The following is a 21113-nucleotide window of genomic DNA, read 5'->3' as shown; positions in this document are numbered from 1 at the left end:
AATTATAGTGAGCTCGGGAGGCTTCTCTCCAAGCTTTTTGAGCATAGGAATAAAATCTTAAATCAAAATAGATAATTTGTTTCTTTAGGTCCGATAGGCCATTATTTGGTCTCAGCGGACGTTAACCATCATCATCATTATCAATATAGATATATATTTAATAAAAATAAATGAAAAATATTCTACACCTCTAATAATTTGATGCTTCTTAATACATGTAAATCTAAAATTAAAATAAAACTCATAAATATCTTTCTAATATGAAGTTTTTTTTGTTTTTTGTTTTTTTTGTTTTTTTAATTTAACATTGATATATTTTCATATATCATAATAAGTGTTATGTTAGTTTATAAATTTTATAGTTATTCATATTGATTATATATATATATATATATGTGTGTGTGTGTAACATCCACGTATCTATATTTATATATAATATTCTGATTTGTTTTTCTTCCTATATCCAATATAATATTCTATGTCACTTTACATTGAAAAGGTTAATAGAGATTTTACCGAGTGAAGGAATGCAGATTCTGGAAATATTCCGGAATTTGATGGACATGGCCGTGGTCAAAAAAATATTCCGGAATTTGATGGACATGGCCGTGGTCAAAAAAATTGACCGTGTCTGTCAGATCCCAGAATATTCCTGGAACCTGCAATGACCCATTTTACCTATATAACTAACATCCAAATATGTAAATTTATGTAGAGTAATACGAATGGTTTGAGATTGTTTATGTAAAAGTTCATTTATTTTTATCTACGTCATATTACATTCGAAGGCTAGATACTTGTGGTTTATATTTCCCGTGACATTAATATACTGTGGATTTATGACGTTTGAGACTTTTGCATGAATGTAAGTTCATCTCTTTCTCTATCTCATGTTACATTTGAGGGCCAAGTAAGTTCATCTCTTTCTCTATCTCATGTTACATTTGAGGGCCAAGTGGACGTGTTTATATACCCTGATATAAATACCAATTTTTTTTGAAGTCATATGTTCCTCCAATTTTTTTGAAGTCATATGTTCCTCTGTGCGAATTCTGAGTTAATTTTTGTTCTTAGAATTTACAACTGGTTTTCGAAACTGTCGACATTCTGCAGTGTAATATTCAATATAGATGTCTGATCCAACTGCGTTGATAATTCCTAAATAAACAACCAACAATCAGTACATTAATGAAATACCGTCATACAAAAAGTGCAGCCTTCATCGAATATCTTCTTCTTGGTAGTCCAAGCCCGACAGTTGAGCCCTTCTTTTGAGCAGTAAGGAGATCTAGCCATCTTCGATATTATCCTTCTGTAAATCCTTAAAACTAACTCCAGAGTCGATGATCTTCTCTTCTTGGAATAGACATAGAATTGTCCTGGTTGATGGTATATCGCAGGGTTGGCGAGGACAGAGACATAAAATTAGATTCGTCAAGCGAGGGAGAAGCTGGAATCTGCTGGTGGGAGGTAGACAAAATTCCAAGCCAAACTTTGTATTTGCAATTGTTTGCAATAATGAAAGAGCTTGACCAAGCTTCTGCAATAAAACCCAAAACATCAAGTGTCTTCAGCTTCTGCAATAAATCCCAAAACAACAAGTGTCTTCCGCCTGTAGGTACTGGCTCGCTAAAAAAGAAAGAAACATACTGTTAAAAAGACAGCCCGCCAGGTATTCATGTGGCACGCAGAGTGTTCAAAATTCAAATGAGAAATAGCGCCTTAATTGCGTTCAGAAAGGCGCGGGTGAGAAAGTCGAACAACAAGGTGTTCATGTGCCACGCATGTGCTCGAAATTCAAATTCCAAATGAGAAATACCTCTTTAATTGCGTTCAGAAACGCGTTGATGAGAAAATCGAACAACAGGTATTCATGTGGCACACCGTGTTCAAAATTCAAATGAGATGTACTATTTAATGAGTTGTATTTAATGAGTTGTATTTATGTTATTTTTTTGGATTTTCAAATGTTGGAATATGGTAGAAAAATTTGAGATGAAATTTTGATTTGTGTTATTTAAACGAGTGTCTAACGAGGCGGAGGAATTGCCTCGACGGCCAAAAGTGGCCAGAATCTCGGTAAAATAAATTTCAAAAAATCTTGTAGACACAGCATTTGAATCGTGTTTTTGATGGTGGAAACAGATTCAACACCATCAAAAAGAGTCTAGGACACTTAAAAATTTGAATTTTAACTACTATAACTTAGATTTACAAAAATCCTTGCTGGATTTTCTCTAAATATGACCATAATTTCCATCACTTTCCGGGCAATTCCTCCAGCTAGTTAGACTAAGGCTATTTAAACTAGTGTTTTTTACTGTATATATGGATTCAGTGCCCTAGAAAACCCCAATGGCACCCCTAGGGTACTTAGATTGCACATGATTAACGATCAAATTTGTGATTTCAATAAATTCTCGGAGGATTTTAGAGAAATTAGACGAGAAAGATTTTAGAGAAATTAGACCAGAAAAACCCAAAGGCCCACAATAAAAGCTTCCAAAAAATAACACTAAAACCAACTCCCTATTTTAATTACCTTAGGAAAGGCCGACAATAAAAGCTTCCAAAAAATTGCACTTAAACCGACTCCCTATTTTAATTGCATTAGGAAATGCCATGGTAGAGAACAGAGGAGAAGGTACAGGTTCATGCTGTAAAGAAACAATGCAACAGGAGGCACGATATATAAAATTCTCGCTAGTTTTCCGGCAGCGGGATGGGTTTACTCTTTTTAGGTAAACGGACGTGAATGGAGATGGAGAGGGCCCGCTAACCACATCGACAAGCCCAGAGAATGTGAAATCAAGAGAAGCTCAACGCTAATTACTATGAACACGAAAGAGTTTAGTCAGTTTCCACAGAGATGTTTGGGTCGAGCGATGAGATGAATGTAGGTTTGATTCTCAATTGAAAAGTCATTCATTTTTATAAGGATCAAATATTGGTTGTAAACCTAGTTTATATATATATATATATATATATATATATATAGATATATAATATTGTTTTTAGTATATTTTAATTCATTTATTTTTGCTAAAATCAAAGGTATTTGGCAAAGGTGAAACTTTACCAGACCACCTACAATTAATTCAAAGTGATGAGTCTCCCTATATTTATAAATAATAGACAATAATAACTTTCCTTTCTACAGATTTGATAATCAAATTATATCTCTCTATATACTCTTTTGAATTAAAATTTAAGTATCCATGTTTCAGATGGCGTTTGACCCGTTACAGTTCTTCCTCCAACCCCACTTTGCACAATGTGGAACTCCTTTTCCAAAAGTCTTAAGAAAAATGTGGAAAATTGTGGGATCCTAGGAGAATAATTGCAAGCTTCGCATTTAACCAAAAGCCCCAGCGATAATAATGGGAGTATGAATGAGTATATTAAGTGTCACACGGAATGAGTCGTTCTTGCGGACAAAATCGACCTCCCTAGTATCTAATGATATCTAGTGACAAGCAAGCCAATCAAAAACTATCTTTCTCTAAATATGCAATTTATAAACAAAGGCAAACAAGTGTTTTGGGCCTACCTTGGGTCCAATGCAAGTTTGTGGAAGCCTCGCTCCTTTGATCCAAATGAGCTCCCTTGTAGCGAATCTGCAAACACAAACAAGCAAACAAATTAAATAGCACCTGAAAAACCAATGTAATAAAGCATACTTAACATGATGATCAAGGAATTCATGAAACAAATGACACAAGACAATTGTTGAGAAAAATGAATCTGATTGTATTAATTCAAATCAAAGAAGAACTTTACAACCTGTGCTTTGATGCTTTACAAGCTCCTCCCAGGGTCCAACAAGAAGTCTCCTCTACTTTGACAAGTTTCACTCTCTTTCCAATGAAGCCAAAAGGTATTAGATCTCTCCTCTCAAGCTTAACTAGGAAGTCTCAATTCCACCAGCGTTTACCCTAAAAAATGTTCAGCTTCTAACCTCCCTAGCAACCAGCCCAATGCCTTAATTTATAGTGCAATGGAGGGAAGTTACTAGGTCCACCTTCAAAGGGATAAAGTCCTCCTTCAAAGGGATAGCTCCTCTCATCAAGGGATTAGCTCCTTCTCTTTTGGGATGCATGAACCACCTAAGAGCGAACCATCCACGTCAAATTTCCTGCTAGAATCATCTAGAATTAACCCAAAGTGAGTTTTTTAGAATAAACTTGCGCCTTTTTTACTTTCACAGGGGTCCGCACCCACTCCCTTAGAGACAGAGCGGGCAGGTCCGCAGGTAATGTGAACAGGGGGTGCAGGACCGCAGGCAACAGTGAGAGAAAGTGCGGAACCAGAACTTTGTTGATTTTTGATGTCTTTCTTTCATTTTCAAAGCTTGACATGAAGAGTTGAGGTCTGAGACTTGCCTAGGAGGACAGTATAAGTGATGATAGACACATACTGACTGCAAATAGTCATGGTGACGATATTTTTGTGTAACAGATTGCCCCCTAAAGTGCGAAGTCTATAGTAGATGAGGATTTCATTTATCATCTAGGAAGAGTGAAGTACTTTATTATTTCAAGGATCATCTTGTGGAAAGCCCGGTTGAAACCTGTAAAAACATTCAATGCAAAATATATATATGAGATCATATCATCACTGAGGTAGGCATTCCCATACTCAGATCAAAACTGACTAGAAAACTAACTACTGCTCTGATATAGGAATGATCTTGTAATACATCACAAGTATAGACACATGTAGACACAGTATGGACACAACCATCTGTTTATGAATAGTCCACTGTATAATGAATACAAAATTCCTTGCAGCATGGATGGCGGAAACTAGATCCAGGGTCTTCATTTCTACTTCCCGAAATAGTACGATTCTATCCATGCGAATGAATGTGTTGAAGTCGAACATGATAGAAACCACTTGATTACTGGTCAATGATGTAAACTGTTAACAAGTGTGAGAGAAACCACCAGTAATGTCAATGGCTCTCAAAGTACTCAGTACAATCCATGAGATGTGAATAGATGTGTTGATGTCGAACATGTCACAGAATCCTTTGATCGAAGGTCAATGATGCAACCTATTGTCAAAGGCAAGAAACCTGCCATTGAGGCATGCAGATCCCAAGGTACAGACGATTTCTAGATCATCTTTCTAGATAATGAACTGAAGTCGATAGAAAGTGATCCGTCGTAGGTAAGCCCACAACACGAAATCATAGATCAAGTTTGAAGAAATTTAGTTGCAAGGACTGACTCAGGGATGGTCAAGATGGATGATAGATATTTTGCAGATGAATGGCTTATTTTTACTGACCTCTTGAATACTTAACGACACAGCAGATGATTTGGTGATAATTGATCCAAATTTAATACCCAGAAACTGGCTGAAGACTTTCAATGTGGTTTGATCAACTGTTAGGCAAAAGATTTCCCAACCCAGGTGAATAAAAGTGTTATGTTCAAGAGTGGTTACAAAGTATGACAAACAGGCTCATTTTTCTCTCTTTTCCCCCACAATTTCTGGCAAGTACCTCTTTATTTTTAACAAGCTTGAGGAGGATAACATTTGCTTGATTATAAGCTCATCCTTCGGATGAGCCCAACTTAGTTTAAATTCAAACCCTAAGAAGGAGTGGTTCATTCCAGTTTGTAATTAAACAGGTCCTTTACTGTTAAATTTTAACGAGTCCAGTATAGGAGAAACTCGGTGTTTTTCAATTTTAAAGAGTCTGAAAAAACTTAAGAAGACTCCATGGTTGACCTTTTTCGTAAATTTCTGTCTCCCAAGCCCGAAAAAGTATAAAATAATACTTGAGAGAACCGCTTGATCATTACGAACAAGGAGTACTTTCCGTAATTAGTGCCTTTGATCCGAAAAAGTAAAAAAGCGATCAATGACACGTTGATATAACCAATATCGAATTTGAAACGACAAAAATTCGGCAATATTTTCATGTTTTTACGGTCAGAAAAAGAGTTGTAAGAGAACCGTCTTTTTAGTTCCATTTTAACGAGTTTAAAAAAAAAAACTCGGCGATCTTTTCATGTTTTAGGAGTCAAAAAAGAGCTTAAAAGTGACTCTAATGTTTTTTCGTCGAAAATGACCGATTTCGCCTGCAAAATCTATTATCCTGAACAAAAACGCAAACATTACTACCTGATTAAAATGGATAAAAATGCTGCAAAAGTTACCTTTCTAAAGTGAAACATAAACAAATTAACAACTCATTTATTCAAAAAACTTATAAAAAGGGCTTTCGTCAATTCATTTTTACCGTTTGAGTTTTGGGTGAGAAAATAGATCTTTTGGTCAGAAACTTCCCGTGAAGGTGCAGAAAATCCACCCATCGGAATCGAGCGCCGTCTCCTCCAGGTAATCCACATCATCCTACTCTTCAATTTCATCCGTTTCAAATTTAATTTTAGGTTTTAATTTCATTTTTTAGAGGATTTTTAGGCTAGAAACTCGCGCGCGGGCGCCCGCAGGCACAACACAGGTAGCCTGCGGACCCTGACTTTTTCTCAATGGGGAAAAAGTCATGGATCCACACCTGCCGTGAAGGCAAGGTGCGGACCCACGCACTGTCTCTAATAGAGAGGGTGCGGTCCCCGTAGCAAGGGTTTTTAACCCTAAATTTCTCAAAATTCACCCAAAAACTTTGCTTTCAGACATTCTAATTCACCTTTTTGTTGAATGTAGAGTATACATCATTCTTGATTAGCGAGAACGGGAACATGAGGACGTAGATCTTTCCGCGATAAATCACCAACCTTCGATTGATGCATTGAAGGCATGCGGCTTATACAAATTCTGGGCCATACCTGGCATGAGGGCCCAGGTGGACTTCTTGCAGTGGCTGGTAGACAGGTGGAGCATACAGGGCCAGTGCTTCTTCATTGGTGGTCACTAGCTCGAAATGGAGTCAGCAGACATATAATTTTTGACTGGTTTTCCTAAGAGAGGTGAACATTTGACTTTATTCGGGACTAGGCCAGGTGGCCAGTCTGTCGATAGCCTCCGGTTAGAGTTCTATAACAACCAGACTAGAGACAAAGGGATAGACATCAAAACCATATCCCTTCCTGAACTCATGGTAATCGCGTTTACTGTTACCAGGCTTTGCGGGACCACAACACTTCATATAGCCATTGGATCCCAAATGTGGATGGCAATTGACTGCTTTCGAGGCACCATATTCAACTGGTGCGATGCTGTGTTGGCTAATGTAAAAGGCCAACTGACTAGAGCCAAGAACGGACAACTGAAGACCATTGGATATGGTGCTTTAGTTGTGAGCTTTGGTCTGGAGAGGGTCCCACAGCACCTCACTGTTGTAGTTGGACTTCCTCGAGAGCCCAAACTGATGCGATGGGTTGCAGTTATGGCCCGTCATCCTGAGGAGGGAACAGAGGTCATTCAATTCACACCTGAGTATTTCCATTGGTTGGAAAACTAGGTTTTTTCTATTCAGGACTTTCCTTACGCTGGGGTAGATTTTCGTGGTGAACCAGACATGGCTCTTCCACCAGGAGAGCAATAGGATGACTCAGGTAAAATCATTTTCAACATTTTCCTAATTTAATTTTTTTTTTTGCTTTTATCTTGTCCCAAAATTGATAATAAAAGTTTCAAATGCAGATGTAGGTCCACAGCAACCAGCCGCTCTCCGGCCTTACGAGAGGAAACAACCAGCTGCAGCGGCACCAGCCCCACAGGACGAATCAGCAGAGATCTTGGCCGAATTAGAGAGTCATCTAGAGCGTTTGACGGGAGACATTCCGGAGACCGGCATAGATGACATTCCTCGTCGACTATAGCGCTATGTGATTGGGGTCCGAGGACCTTTCAGGAGATTCCTTTGTAAGGTGGCCTGTACAGTGGTTTCTTATCGAGATCATCACCAGTGATAGGATGATCGCCTATCGTAGACACATATGACATTTTTTCTTTTTGTACTATCATTTTTGCCGATCATAAGGTGTTTTTCAACCTATGATCGAGGACGATGTATAATTTGACACACTCCTATATTATACTATATCACTATTACCGGCTTTTCTTGTAAAACATGCTATGGAATGTTTTTAAATTTATTTGTATGATTATTGCAAATGTCTACTTAACATTCGAGAAGTAATTGCATCTGCTAATGTATTTAAATATCTTGGAATATGTTGATATTCAATATAATCAAATTCACATTCCAAGAGACGCACTCTAAAAAATAATCTCAATCACACTAGATTTCTAATGGCATATACTCTATTAAGTTGTAATACAACGAGTTCAGAATCTAACTTCACTATCAAACTCCGAATCCCAAATGAAATAGATTCAGATAATAACTCAATCACTGCACTATACTCTGCAATGTTGTTCGTTGTTTGACCGAGGCATACCCCATGCATAGATACCAACTCGTTAGAGGGTGAATAAATAACCCAAGTTGCGAAAGAAATGTTCCGTGTATTACAACAAGCACCATTAGAAAAACTAATGTATGTTTAGAGAGGCATCGACATCTGCAATATCAAGAGTAAAACCAAGATAAGCAGGAATAATGACGAAAAACACTCTGTAAGCTAAGCACACTTTTTAAACTAAAACACACCAGCTAGAAAGAAAATTAACCTAACTAAAAATCTCCACACCCATTTTTAAGCATAATACCTCTTCAGGTAAAGACCATTTCTGGGTTTACCTAAAGAGACCCCATCAAAGTCTACCAATTCATAGGCCCCTTTTGCCAGCTTTCGCTTGACAACATAGGGACCATGCCACATAGGTACGAATTTTCCAGCGCCTAATTTATCATTTTCTTGATCGTACAATAAGACTAGGTCTCTTTCCGAAAAATTTCGAGGGGTCACATTTCGATCATAATGAGCTTTAATACATTTGGCATGAGTTTTGATCGCCAATGTAGCATCACGTCGATTCTCATCTAGCTTAGCCAAGTATAACAAACATTTTTCCTCGTCGGAAGTGGCTGGAAGTAACTCGATGGCCATTTGCAATGACGGGATTTCGCATTCATCGGGTAACACAGCTTCCAGACCATAAACTAGTTGGAAAGGAGTGAACCCTATTGACGTTTTTACTGAGGTTCGATATGCCCAAAGCGCTGAAAATAACATGTCATGCCAATTCGACCTATGAATCCCAATGATTCATCGGATCATGATGACTAGAACTTTGTTGATGGCTTCAACCAAACCATTAGCTTGTGGATAATATGGAGTTGAACTATCTTAATGCAAGTTAAGCTGGCCTGTAAGTTCAGTGATCATAACTTTTCGAAAATGACGCCCATGATCAGTGATAATCGCTTGTGGAACACCAAACCTAGCAATTATATGATTGAACATGAAAATCGCAGCTGTTTTGCCGTCTGCCTCAAATGTAGGCATCACCTCGGCCCACTTGGTAAAATAATCTACCGCAAGGATGATATACGCATACCCCCCCGCCGAGTGAGGGTTACATGTAACAAAATCGATACCCCATTTTGCAAATGGACCGACAGAAATTATAGGGTGGAGAGGAGCAGGTGGAGCGCACATCTTTCGATCAAAAATTTGACAGTTGTGGCATTTTCGGACCGCGTTAATACAATCTTTAAACAAAGACAGCCAGAATTTGCCAGTGCGCAATATCTTTTGGGTTGTGGCATACCCAGACATATAACCGGCACACGCCCCAGAGTGGTAGTCATTCAGAACCCTTTCAGCCTCCTCATGAGTTAAACAACGTCAAAAAACAAAGTCTGCCCCATGACGATAAAGAGTATGTCCAATAATTCTGAATTGTTGGGACTGGAATCGTATTTTTCGACGTTCTGACCTTGAAATTTCTGGTTGAAAGGATTGGGTCTGGAGATAAACGATGATATCCCCATACCATGGATCTAAGGTGCTGATTAGAAACAAGGATTCGTCCGCAATGGGCTCCTCCGCCACAGTTTCTGTGTCAGCATGCGGGAATTCGCACATTAACTCCGCAAAGACTAAAGATTTCTTCGACTTAGACTTTCAAATTCCAAGTTGAACTCCTGCAGGATCACAATCCATTTGGAGTACTTGCCCCCTAGCAATTTCTTGGTCAAAATATAGATCATAGGGTTGCAATAAGAAATTACTGTAGTTTTATGTAGTAAAATGTAGTGACGAAAACGTTGGACAGCTTGAACAGCTGCCAATGCCAATTTCTCCACATGTGAGTATTTTAGCTCAATTGGATTTAAAGTTCAACTAAGGTAATATATCACATGTTTAGTACCGAATTCATCTTCCTGAACTAACACCATTCCAATGGTGGAATGGGAAGTGGCGAGATACAAGAAGTAGTCCTGGCTGTAGTTGGGAGGATGCAATAACGGTGCATGGGTCAACACGTGTTTTAGTGCATCAAAAGTTTTTTCAGCTATCTCATCCCAAAAGAATGGAGTATTCTGTTTCAACAACTAGGTAAAACCCTTTGTGATCTCGGCGTAGTTAGGAATGAATCGACGTAAAAAGTTTGCTTTCCCTTGCAAACTTTGGAGTTGGCAAAGACTCGAAGGAGGAGGCAATTTGACAGTAGCTTCAACCTTCTAGGGATCGACGCGAATGCTGGCTTTCGAAACAACAAACCCCAGTAACCGACCCGTTTCTATACAGAAAACACACTTGTGTGGATTCAACCTAATCCGATAATGCCTACACCTCATAAAGATTGCTCGTAAATGGATGAGATGATCAGCTCGATGTAATGAATGAGGAGGCAAATCATTGAGATAGGGTTGCACAATGTGCTTGATTTCATGAAACGCGTAAGACATGGCCCTTTGAAAAGTTTCCCCGGTGTTCTTGAGCCCAAAAGGTAATTTGCAATAAGAAAATGTCCCCCATGGACAAATGAAAGCCGTTTTTGGTTGATCAGCAGGTAGAATATTGATTTGATTGTATCTGGAAAAACCATCCATGAAGGAAAATATTTCACTACCGGCACAATCATCAATGATTTGATCGATATAAGGAGTTGGGTAATTGTCTTTTGGACAGGCTCTATTAATATCCCTATAATCGATACATATTCTTATTGTCCCTTGCTTTTTGTTAACAGGAACAATATTCGATACCCAATCCGTCAACAGAATTGGATAAATGAAACCTGCTTTGAGTAATTTTTCAACTTTTGCTTTAATAGCAGTAGCTTTTCTCAGGTGGATCTGACGCCAACGTTGCCAGATAGGTTTAGCATCCGGGTAAGTTTTGATTTCATGAACAACAATTGTGGGGTCAATTCCTGGCATTTCCTCATATGACCAGGCAAACACGTCACAGAATTCTTGAAATAGGGCCTTATATGTTTGAATTTCATCTTCTGTACACGAGGCACCTATATGAATGTTTTCAACAATTCCAGGCTTAACCGAAATATCAATAGGAATAGTTCGAGAAATGTTTCCCAAATTTAACTCTGAATCAGGATTTTTCATTGGATTCTGAGGTTCCTTGACATATTCAGTCGTAAAAATAGATGAAAAATCATTTTCAAAACGATCACTCTCGGGCAAAAATGAAGATCTATGATGAAGATCTTCCCATGGTAAATCATCGACACATAGGATTTCACGAATTTGCTCATCAGTGTGAACAAGTTCGGAAAACGTTGTTGAATCCAAGTTTGATGTTGAAAGTGATTCCTCATGGACCACATTCATTAAGTCATTTTTGGTTGAAGATGTGTCGGTAAACGACTACATGACCTGATACGCAATTTCATATGGACTCAAAGGCATAACATCACCAAATGAGTCTATCTCAGATTCGGAAGGTACGATCAAAGGATCATCATAAACAATAGTATCTGACGAAATCATATGAATGGTTGCAGTAGAAGACGATGCGTTGATAGGTGGAAAAGGAAAAGTTCCCAGTAAACCAGAATCTTTAACTAGTCCTACTCCAACATCCTTATACGGGATAGTTGTTTTGCCGGCATGCTGAATACTTTCAGAAGAGGCTGGGTCGGATGAAAAGTAAGTCATCTGGTCTATAGTTACAATCTTTCCATCATGAGGGAACTTTATGAGCCGAAATACTGATGAAACGACAGCTGTCATAGCGTAAGACCAACTACGACCCAAGAGAAGGTTGTAATCTAGAGGGGCATCAACCACCTCCACATCTAGATTAACAGTTTTTCCTTCAACCCCTATAGGTAGATCTTGTAGAATGCCAAAAGGATGAAAACCACAGCCATCAAAGGCCTTTAGAATCGTTGGGGATTGATTTAGCGAAGGAGAACCAAGCGATCTCCAACACTGTATCGACATAATACATGTTGAGGCTCCCTCATCAATCACAATCCTATAACAAGGTCTGTTTTATACTAACACTAGGATCTGAAAAGCCATTTGATGAGATAAGCGTGGTGTACTATTTTCTAGATCGAAAATTATAAGGTTCGAGTCTTGAACGTCAACAGCTCCTATGGCCGACAATAGTAACTTACGTTGTGCTAGACATGATTGCAGCACTTCCAAAGCCGACATTGCTGAAGGTGAAACAGCTAAATCTTCAACAATGTTATAGTTCTGAGCCGCTCTCGCATGTGGATTGAAAGCTAACTTTCGAAGTATACCCTTGGCGGGCAGTTTGATTACTAAGTCTGGGTTAGGCTTTTCGATCTGTAGCGGATCAGAACCGAGAGCTGAGGTTGATGGGTTAGAATGAGAAGATTCTGCTTCCTTACCATCAACAGGACTTTTACTTCCATAATCATGTGATCGAGTCGCAATCATAACATGGGACATCATCATTACGGGTTTTTCGGAGGCATTTGAGGAAGAACCTATCATCTTACTGTCTTGACTTGGAAAAGGATCCTTCAAAACAGTAGGCATTTGGGAACCTTTGACAATTTTCGCAACCTCTGCACGATGAGGGCAGTCTCTTGTAAAATTCTCTTCGTCACAAATGAGACAAGGATAACGAGGTTTGCGTTTCTCATCATTTGATTCCGTTTTTTTTGGTTTCTCTTTCCGATTTTTATCTGTTTTAATCTTCCCTTTCTTCTTACCGTCGGATTTTGATTTGGCTGTAGATGACTCTACAACATGAATATCGGTGGAAATTTCCGCGGAAGAATATCTTGTCGGGGAATTTGGCAAGGTTATGATAGGAGAAGAATTCTTGGAAGATTTCTTCTTACTTTTGGTATTAACCGTACCAATCATGCCATCAACGGCATGAGACCCTGAAGGAGCTGCAACGATTTGATTTTGCTTAGGAAGATCGGGGATTTTCTCGTGTAACGTACCTGACTGCATATAAACTAAGTCAAGGCACTGAGCTTGAGAAATTACTTGCTCCTCAGTAATGACTCCGGCCTTAGCTACATCCTCAGTGATCTTTGGCAATAAAGATTTTACAAACCATTCAGCTAAGATCTGATCCGGAATAAAAACCTTCACTAAATGCCGTCGACATCTCCATTCATGAATGTGATCTGAAATATAGGTGGACGTAGACTGCTTTAATGAAGTTAATAATTTCGTGCCATTGTCATATCTGACTGGCAACTGAAAATGAGTTAAAAACGAAGTAGCTAACTGACTAAAGTTATAAAAAGTGGCTCGTGGTAACTCAATGTACCACTTGGTGGCAAGACCAATTAGAGTGCGCTGGAAAAGCCTTAAACGGATTGAATCATCTGAAATGGAATTAGACCCACACCAGAGGTGATAAGTCATCACATGGTTTGACGGGTCCTCTCCTGATTTGCCTTCAAACTTAGGAATATCACTAGGCAACTTATTCGGCATTGGCGGCCAAAACGAAAGATAGTTAATTGGATCGTTCGTAAAGCGCAACAGGTCAGGCAAGTCCACAGTTGCGATAAACGGTAACTGACGATTAGGGTCCCTAAAATTCTTGGTGATGAGACCAGCCCCAGGAGGAGGATATCCAGGATAACTAGGAATTGGAATTGCATTTGGGATATTATATCCTCCCGGAAAACCAAGATTAACCGGACCATACTGGGGTTGTTGAGGTTGTTAATATATATACCCAGGGTACGGTTGATACTGATAGACTGGCTGCTGCACAGTAGGACCGAATTGGTTATGTCCCTAGTACAGTTGATAAGTAAATTGAGGTTGACTTGTGATAACCGTACTTGAACCAGGTTGTCCTATAGGCATCTGAACCGAAGTTTGAATTGTGGGTCCAGACTGAGTAAAGATGTCTGAGGAGTTGATACAGGAACAATAGAAACCAGAGCTGTCAATACTCCAGAAGTAGGTGGGGTAGATTGAACAGATGTTGCAGCAGCCGTTTGAGGCAGAGTACGAGGTGTACTAGGCCCAGGCTGAGAAACTACCGAAGGTGCAGAAGTTTGAATAGTAGACTAGACCTGTTGCTGGGGTGAACCAGAAACCAAGGGTTGTCCAGTTTGAGATGACAACTATACATTCGGTTGCAAGACCTGTTGAGTTTGAGATGGATCCCACACTAAGTTCATTCCGGGGTACGAACCCATAACAGGTTGAGAATATTGAGGACCATAACCGGGTTGAGGGTAGGGTTGATAATTCAGAGGTACATTTCTAGTTCCTTGAACATATGATTGACCGGAAGGTGGTTGGAAACCTTGGTTCGAGTACTGACCTTGAGGTTGATAACCTTGAGGCACGTACTGATACTGGGGTTGACCTTGAGGTACATATTGATACTGGGGTTGACCTTGAGGTACATATTGAGTCTGGGGTTGACCTTGAGGAACGTATTGTCCTGTAGGTATGTATTGTCCTTGAGGTTGCCCCCCAGGCGCAAATTGGGTACCCTGAGGTTTCCCACCAGGCGATAATTGAGGACTTTGAGGCTGCCCCAGAGGCAGTAACTGGCCACCTTGAGGTTGAGGATTAGGAATAGTACCTGACATCATGAGAATATCTTCTACACTCAACGGCTTAGTACCATTATTTCCAGTTAATAACCCTTGTTCAATAGGTTGAGGAGATGCTCTGAAAAAGTACCAGTGAGTGACTGATACCCAGAGGGAACAAAAGGACCGCCGTACAAAAAGGTTTCTGGAGATTGAGAAAACATGGACGACTGTCTTGACATATTTAACAGAGGATAGTAACCCCTAGGTGTTGAGTGAAAAGGAATACGAGGCGGTGAAAAACTTAGTCCCAGGTTTTCCAAAAAATTGGTCAATGAAAGATACCAAGCACTGCTCCCAGGTGGACTGTAAAAGATTGATGCACGCTCCCTAAGCTCTATAACAGGTTGATTTTCAGGTATACAGATACCTTCTTCTTCCGGAGTAGCAAGTTCTTCAATAGCTATAAGTCCAGAAGGAAAATTTTGGGTAATTATTCTTTCTACCCTGGGTGAACCAGGACCACTAGAAGTTGGAGAGGTAAACTCCGATGTTGGAGTAGCAGCAAATTCAGTTTCAGGTTTAGATATTTTAGGTTCTTCACCTAAATCACTAGTAGATGAAAAGCTACCAGTAACTTCGAAAACAGACACAGACTGTGGATTATAATCTTCTACTAAGGCTTGATAATCAGGATGTACCACTAAAGAAGACTCTCCTTCTTCAGGTGACCCAACTCTACTGTCTCTAGGAGTTACGAGGGCTCTTAACCCTTCTGGATGGCTCGGTGAAAACTCAGGAGGTTGGCCCCGAAGTCTATGGGACTTCCTCGGTAATTCATCCACGATTAAATATTTTAACTACTTCACACGCAAACAAAGTAAAATCTCAATGAAAACCACTTAAAGCCTCTAGAGAACCAAACAAATTGAATCACACGCCTAAAGAATCTAGGAGATCAAACCACACACAAATAGTAACTTTTTGTACTGAAAACACTAGTTGGTGATGAAATCCAACGTCGCAGAGTTCAATACAAAAATGGCGGTTGGAACAGTTATCCCGACAACCTGCTTAATGAATAGACTGGCACAAGTTCCTCCACTAAACCGTCTCGAGTGAAGAGAACCCCCCAGAAAATCCAAGTGAGTCTAGCCGACGTCTACTCTAGGTATAGTGGGATCTTCCCATCACCGTCACCTTAGGAAGAATCCTATAGAAGATGGTCACTATGGTTACCAACGGAAACAAATATACCTGAGGGAACAGTCTACGATTCGATACGCACGCAAGGGCAGAGTAACAAGCTCAATCCCCTTGAAGGCTCCTTGACATAATCCAAGGTTTACCAACAAGTGACCCCAGGCTCCTTGACAATGGTTAATCCGAGGTTTACAGTTTTTAATACGTGAATATCTAGCGTCGTTCCCAATGACGAAGGATTGATTCCCACACTGGTTCGGACACGATCTCGTGCTTCTCCTTTAAGAGGAGCTTTCCCAGAGCACAGATGCAACAATTGGATTTTTCTCCTACCGCAAGATATAGCTACTTGTTTGTTTTACTGTCTTGGAGAGTTAATTACTCCCTACTCCAAGACACTAGCCTAAGCTATGTTGGTGTAATAGAGCCCTAGAAATAAAAGGATTACTAGATAGATTTTACTTTAAGCATTATTTTTATTGGTTTTTGTTTAATTCAAGAGGTGCGGAGATGAAACTTATGGTGTGAAGACTCGACTCAAAATCACTAAAAAATGCACTTAAGATGATAAGCAATCTTTTCCCTTCAATGAATTTCTATCTAGGAAAGAGTTTGAGAATGCAAATACTTGTAAATAAAAATATTTTCCTTCACAAACAAATCAAAAGAAGATCTTTTTGTCTTTTCCAATGCACTCAAAACGAGACAACTAGTTATTTTCACAAAAATTTCCCTTTTCTTTCAAACACTCAAATACTATAAAAACAAACTTTTTCCAAAAGAGATTTTTTATTTTTTATAAAACACTCAAAACAATGGAAAAATCTAATCTTGAGATCTATAAACTATAAAAAACTATTTGAAGTAAAAGCTTACAAGATTATTTTTCAAGGATGTTTTACTTAGATATAAGCAAACTAAGGACTAATTTGTCCAGAATCATAAATCTGTCAAAAAACAACCAATTTTTGTTTTCTTTTCTAAAAATGAAATCCAAACTTTTAACACAAGTCTTTTCGAAGTTTCTCCAAGAGAAACAGAAGATGGATTCCTCAACAAGGGCATATTTTGAAAATGGTCAGACTCATAAGAAGGCTAGTAAAAACCAAGGTGATCTGAGGCTTCTACAACTTCTAAGCTCTGAGCTACTACAAGACCAAAATGAAAATCAAGCCCGGCAACCAAAACTTCTAGGAATTTCACCTAAAACCCTAACACCAATGGAATTAACCTAAGAAAAGTTCCTCACAAGTCACATGTAGGTCTGGGCAGGGGATATAAACATCTAAACAAAAACTAAGCTGACTGAAAGAGAAAATCTTAAGTTTTTCAAAATTTTAGTAGGGTCCACAGGCCCGCAGTTCACACAGGTGCGATACCGCTCTGTGTGAAAAGCAAAAGTGCGGATAGGTCCGCACTGTGTTGCAAGCCGAGGGTGCGGTCCTCTCCCAAAGTTATGAAAAACAAAAAATAATCCAAGATCTACTAAATCTACCCAATTCCACACACAACAAGCCAAAAACAGAAACAAAAACACAGTTTCTCAAGTCAAAGTAAAGCAAATCAAGAAATCAAGTCCCCAGTATGGTCGCCATTTTGTCACACAGAATGAGTCATTCTTGCGGACAAGATCGACCTCCCTAGTATCTAATGATATCTAGTGACAAGCAAGCCAATCAAAAACTATCTTTCTCTAAATATGCAATTTATAAACAAAGGCAAACAAGTGTTTTAGGCCTACCTTGGGTCCAATGCAAGTTTGTGGAAGCCTCGCTCCTTTGATCCAAATGAGCTCCCTTGTAGCGAATATGCAAACACAAACAAGCAACCAAATTAAATAGCACCTGAAAAACCAATGTAATAAAGCATACTCAACGTGATGATCAAGGAATTCATGAAACAAATGACATAAGACAATTGTTGAGAAAAATGAATCTGATTGTATTAATTTAAATCAAAGAAGAACTTTACAACCTGTGCCTTGATGCTATACAAGCTCCTCCCAGGGTCCAACAAGAATTTTCCTCTACTTTGACAAGTTTCACTCTCTTCCCAATGAAGCCAAAAGGTATGTGATCTCTCCTCTCAAGCTTAACTAGGAAGTCTCAATTCCACCAGCATTTACCCTAAAAAATGTTCAGCTTCTAACCAACCTAGCAACCAGCCCAATGCCTTAATTTATAGTGCAATGGAGGGAAGTTACTAGGTCCACATTCAAAGGGATAAAGCCCTCCTTCAAAGGGATATCTCCTCTCATCAAGGGATTAGCTCCTTCTCTTTTGGGATGCATGAACCACCTAAGAGCGAACTATCCACGTCAAAATTCTTTCTAGAATCATCTAGAATTAACCCAAAGTGAGTTTTTTAGAATAAACTTGCGCCTTTTTGACTTTCATAGGGGTCCGCACCCACTCCCTTAGAGACAGAGCGGGCAGGTCCGCAGGTAATGTGAACAGGGGTTGCGGGACCGCAGGCAACAGTGAGAGAAAGTGCGGAACGAGAACTTTGTTGATTTTTGATGTCTCTCTCATTTTCAAAGCTTGACATGAAGAGCTGAGGTCTGAGACTTGCTTAGGAGGACAATATAAGTGATGATAGATCCATACTGATTGCAAATAGTCATGGTGATGATATTTCTGTGTAACATTAAGTACAGGGAAGGAAAGTTTCATGGGAAAACACTATACGACATCAAAATATTTTTTCCACTTCCAGGAAGCGAAGGCATCTTGCAACGTAGGGTTTAATTATCAAGGTTGCTTAGTAACTTTAACGCAAGTATGCTAGTTGAATTTGAGGTAAGAATGACAGTTAGTTACCCTCATAAATTTTTAAAATCACACACTCATTTTCAAGATTCCATTGAAAATAAGTAGTGTGCCAATAAGTATTAAATGAGCGAAGTTGTATATGCCTACCGTTGGATTTTGGCAGGCTCATTATCCAGTAGTGGACATATAAAGCCCTCGCTCATATAGAGCAATTTATTGTTCCTCCATTTCCAACCATCACTTGACACTATGGTGCTGGATATAAGAAGCAATTCAATTCTTTTGCTACCTTACAATGAATAAAATTGTGGGTACTTCCTGAATCAATCAACACTATTACCTTTTTCTTCTTGATTTGTCCTTCTATCTTGATGGTTTGAGGAGTGGTAATTCCTGCCAATGCATTACAAGATATGGTCGGATTCATTTCTTATTTATCTAGGCTTTGTTCCTGGAGTATATCCTCTTCATTTGACCTTTCTTGCTCCTTTTCTTCTTCCTCTTCGCAATATATGTAGAATAATTTCTTCTCAACACACTTATGACCTTTAGTGTATTTGCTATCACAACTGTAATAAAGCCCTTTTGCTCTTTTTTCTTCCAATTTTTGTGGTGTCAACCTTATAGGTTGTGGAAGACTAGGGGCAACAACACTTCCATCTTTATAGTTGTGAGTGGTATGCTTCCTGGTTGCCATAATTTTGCTTTCCATTTTTCTTTCTAACCTGAATGCCTTCTCTAATGAATTAGGTTCCCAAAGGCAAACATCATGTTGGATATTATCCTTTAAAGTCCCTATGAACACATCAATCCTATGCTCCTTTAGAATATTTTTTACCCTTATGTTCAATTTTTGGAACTCCTCAATGTGCTCCATTATTGAACCCTTTTGTTTGAGACTTATCAATTGGATAAAAAAAGTGTTGCTTTTTGTATCCTCATAATGTGCTGTCAATTCTTCCGTAAAAATTGCCCAAGTGATAATTTTTTTACGAGAGCAAAGCCATTGATACCATACAAACTGATTTGGTTCAAAATATAAAGTTGCAATACGTACCTTTTGTGTGTTTTGCACATTATTGAGATCAAAAAATTGCCCCATTTGTAATCTCCATGTTGCGGGATCCTTGCCATCAAAATTCCTCATATCGATTTTTGGAATATGGTGGGTCTTTGATCCCACATTAGAGTCTAAGAAATCATGATTAACATTTCTTTTGTTCGCATCATGAGTTTCCTTTACTACCTTTTCATCATTAGTAAGTATTTCTTGTAGAAAATTTATCAAATCTGTCTTCAAATCTGCCATGTCTGTCTTCAAATCCGTATTCAAATCTGTCATGTCTCTCTTCAAATATGTTTTCAAATCTATCTTCAAATCATCCATCTTAGCTTCCATGCCCTTTATCTTAGATTCCACACCATTTATCTTAGCTTCTGTTAGCTTTTGTGAGAGTGACATTTGTTGCACTTGTTCTTGTAATTTTGATATATCATGTATCATTTCTTCCTCTTCTTCATGAATCATGCTAGAGCTTTCAGGTTTCTTACTAGGTGTTTGCATTTTCTTTCCTCAGGGCATCAGTTACCGATAATAATGCTCTACTATGCTCTTTGAATTTCTTCAAAATAAATTTTCAAACCAAGCTTAAGCAAAAATTTAAAAAAATCTACACACCTTTTTTCACTTTGTAGGAGCTCGATATTGCCTCTAATGTATCTCTGTACTTTCTGATCATCTAGTTCTAAAATTGTGATCTGTAGTAGCCTTCTGTGTCCTCTTTCCAATGCCACCAGTCTAACCCAAATTGGATTCTCCAAGGAAGAGTTATGAGAAATTTCCCGCAGTGACTTGATTATAGACTAGTTCAGTAGAGCGAATTTGTACGACGTGCCACGAGTCACTGTTTCGACCTTTCGCTCTGAAAATATCTACAGGAAACTACAGTCCGTCCTATTTCTGTAACTTCTTACGAAATTTCAATCCGATGCTCAGAGAGAAAGTTATGACGATTTTCCCTGGGTCACCTGTTTGGAATGTAATTCAGGAGTCTGCAAAAAGACCAACTTCCTCAGATCATATCTCCGTAAATGTAGCGCGAAAAGCTCTGAAATTCAGACCCAAGGTTCAGCACAATGTCTTCTCAAATGGGTTTTTTTTTAGCTTCTGAAACGTCCCAGAAAAAAGTTATAGCGAAAATGCCATGATGACCTATTTGGAGCAGCGAAACCCTAGAATCCAAAGCTTTGATACCAATGTTATGAAACCAGCTCAAGAAAAGATAG

This window comes from Pinus tabuliformis, chromosome 7 (assembly GCF_031772625.1).
Source record: "Pinus tabuliformis cultivar Carrire ecotype Pingquan chromosome 7, CPIR1, whole genome shotgun sequence".
Classification (NCBI taxonomy): domain Eukaryota; kingdom Viridiplantae; phylum Streptophyta; class Pinopsida; order Pinales; family Pinaceae; genus Pinus; species Pinus tabuliformis.
Note: the sequence above shows the minus strand (reverse complement) of the source record.